This window comes from Lithobates pipiens, unplaced genomic scaffold (assembly GCF_037356315.1).
Source record: "Lithobates pipiens isolate NorthernLeopardFrog02 unplaced genomic scaffold, aLitPip1_a1.2 Scaffold_28, whole genome shotgun sequence".
In the NCBI taxonomy this organism is placed as follows: Eukaryota; Metazoa; Chordata; class Amphibia; order Anura; family Ranidae; genus Lithobates; species Lithobates pipiens.
The window spans coordinates 214,230,046-214,232,804 of NW_027507789.1; positions in this window are offsets into that span (position 1 = coordinate 214,230,046).

Here is a 2,759-nt window from a genome sequence, read left to right on the forward strand (position 1 = left end):
AGACCCTTGATATTTCACCGAACCCCCCCCCCCCCCTCCCAACGGGGCGCCTAAATAAAACAGTATAAAAAAATAATAATAAAAAATAATATTGTAAAAAATAAAGACAAAAAATAAAATTGTTAAAAATATTACAAATACAAGCTACTGACACCCATCTCTGCTCTTCTGACACCTTTCACTGCCCTGCTGATATACACGCATGTGTTTGTACTCTGGGGTGCAATAGGCTGCACACACCAATGAGCACACGGCACGCTATGCTGCAACACACATATGCGTCGGAAAGGTACGATTCAGCATAAATGGGACCACACCAATGAAGGTACTGTGCGTTGGTGTGAATAGGTCCTTATTGTGCATGATAATGCATACACACCACAACGCCTATTCTAAATGGCAACCCAATGCACATTAAGGCTTCATTCACAAGGGCTCTGGTTCCCTGCCTTGGATGCACAGGTCCTCCGTGCATCCGCATGCAGGCAGTCCCATTCATGTCTTTTGGGACTCAGCGGCTGCACGGATACAGCCACTGCTCCCTGACTGATATCTGTATGGGTAAGTGTGGCCAAACTCATACTGTCTTCCTTTGGGGATACTATAGGGCTGCCGTTAGAAATCACAGGGCCTCGTACAGCCTACCTGACATTAGACATTTGTAATTTGTTTTGGTCCGAATACAAATTCGAAAAAATTTCTGGTTATGCGGATGTATTTGAATCTTCGAATAGTTAGGAATTTCATTAAAATCCATTCAAATTCGTTTTGTTTATTTGTTTTATAACAAATTCCAACTTTTCAGAACAATTAGCCCTTGTACACACGGTCGGACATTCCGACAACCAAATCCGTCGGATTTTGTCCGAAACTGTTGCATACACACAGTCGGACAAAGTTGTCGAAAAATACGATCGTTCAGAATGTGATGACGTTATTTTGTTACGACGGGACTACGTTCAGGCTAGTAGCCAATAGCTTTGGTGTAGGAATTTGATCTGAGCATGCGTGCCACTTTGTCCGATCGGAAAAGGTCCGATCGGATCATGTTGTCGGAAAATTTTACCGACAAGTTGGAAAACTTGGTCCGTCGAAACAGTCCGATGAAGACCACACACAGTCGGATTATCCGACAAAACGGTCCGATTGGACACATTCCGTCGGAATCTCCGACCGTGTGTACAAGGGCTTACAATTCGGATCGGTCAACAAAAAACAATCGACTGATCCGAATTCTGTGGGAAGAAATAGCAGTGGGCCGGAAAGCCGGCTGCCCGCGTCCTTAACAACCATGACTCATCATCTGTCAGCAGGCTCATCTGGTGGTGCCATCCCTTCTGACGTCACGGACCCAGCATTCACTGGTCCGTGACGTCAGAAGGGGGGGTACCACCAGGTGCCCCGCCCATTCCCTAAAAAAGAACTGTCAAACGGAGGAGGCCGGCAGTAGGCATAGCGCCGCCGTGTCGGCAAAATCAATTTTTTCACCCTTTTTTTTATCTTTTGGGTCGGCGGGCGGCGTGATTGAAGACAAAATATAATAACATGATTTGTTAAAAACTGTCTCTGTGTTTTTATTATTTTTTGACACTTTTCTGGTGATGTACCCAAAACCTATTCAAATGGGGTGGTGGGATCTGGGCCACCTTGTTGTTTTTTTACACTTTTCTTTTGCCCGGCATTGCCAACATTCTTTTCTTTACATTCATCTGTCAGTGAGGAAGCCCGCTGACAGATGATGACTGGTTGTTAAGGACGCAGGCGGCCGGCTTCCTGGCCTGCTGCTTAACAACCAGTTATTTCTTCACATAGAATTCGGATCAGTCGATCGTTTTTCCACCGATCTGAATTCTAATCGTTCTGAAAAGTTGGAATTGTTAGAAAATGAATTAATAAAACAAATTTTACCAAAAACTAAATTAAATTTAAGGAAAACTAAACTAAACAAATTCCATAACGAAACGATTAGTAACATAAGGAATCTATCCAAAACAAAAATAAAATAAATTTTTCCGTTTTACCCGACGATACAACCCCCAACCCTCCCCCACGAATTACAAAAGTTACAACTTTTTTTTTCACTTTTTAAGAAAGGTTTTTTTCTTTTACAATTTTAAAAATGATTTTTATTTATTTATTTATTTTTTACAACGCTGTTGAGGGGATGGGGATGAAATATCAGGGCAGATATCTCACCTTTGAGACAGAGAAAGGAACGGAGGAGACAGATTTTCAAATTCCTTTCTCTGTAGCCTCAGGTGCACTGAAGTTGAATTGACAGGAGAAAGAGGTTCCTGTTCATTCATAAACTGAAGCATAGTAAACACAGTTTACTATGCTCAGTTATAAATGGACACAGGAGTGATCGGTACCGTTATTCACTGTGTTCAATTCAGAAAAAGGGGCTGGTAAATGACATCTTTACCGTCCCCTTCCCCCACTCTCCATCCACCTGTGCAAACACAGGAGCCGGGGTGAGAGGGAAGCCGGTGGCGCTGCTGGGGGATAAGTGGCATCAGGTGTGGGAAGCCCAGGAAGGGGGATCAGTGTGGTGGGATGGGAAGACAATTACAGAACAATGCACTGTGTCTGTGTCTCTCCCTCCAGCAACTGAAAGCTGGCCAGAGGGAGAGAGGGAGAACCGGCTTTCAGCTGCTGGAGGGAGAGACACAGTGTATTGTTCTGTAATTGTTCTTTCGTCCCACCACACCGATCTCCCTGCTGTCCAGGCCCCCCTGTGTGCCCAGACACCATACAGT